Below are 245 nucleotides of genomic sequence, written 5' to 3'. Positions count from 1 at the left end.
AGGTTATATATGCATGTTGAGATCATGAATGATAAATATAAAGAGGATTGTAACATTAGAAATTTCTTGTGGACAATATCATTACATCTAAGAATCTAATATATATGAGTTACCTCCTATCGTAAAACAAAGGTAGTGAAGAGAAACTGGTCATTTAAACAACAAAAGGATACTGTATTTAGCTTATTTTCCTTTTACTCCCACAACTGCTAGAACAATATACTTCTGAAATAATATCTGTTGAC

Source organism: Penaeus monodon, chromosome 24 (genome assembly GCF_015228065.2).
Source record: "Penaeus monodon isolate SGIC_2016 chromosome 24, NSTDA_Pmon_1, whole genome shotgun sequence".
Classification (NCBI taxonomy): Eukaryota; Metazoa; Arthropoda; class Malacostraca; order Decapoda; family Penaeidae; genus Penaeus; species Penaeus monodon.
Note: the sequence above shows the minus strand (reverse complement) of the source record.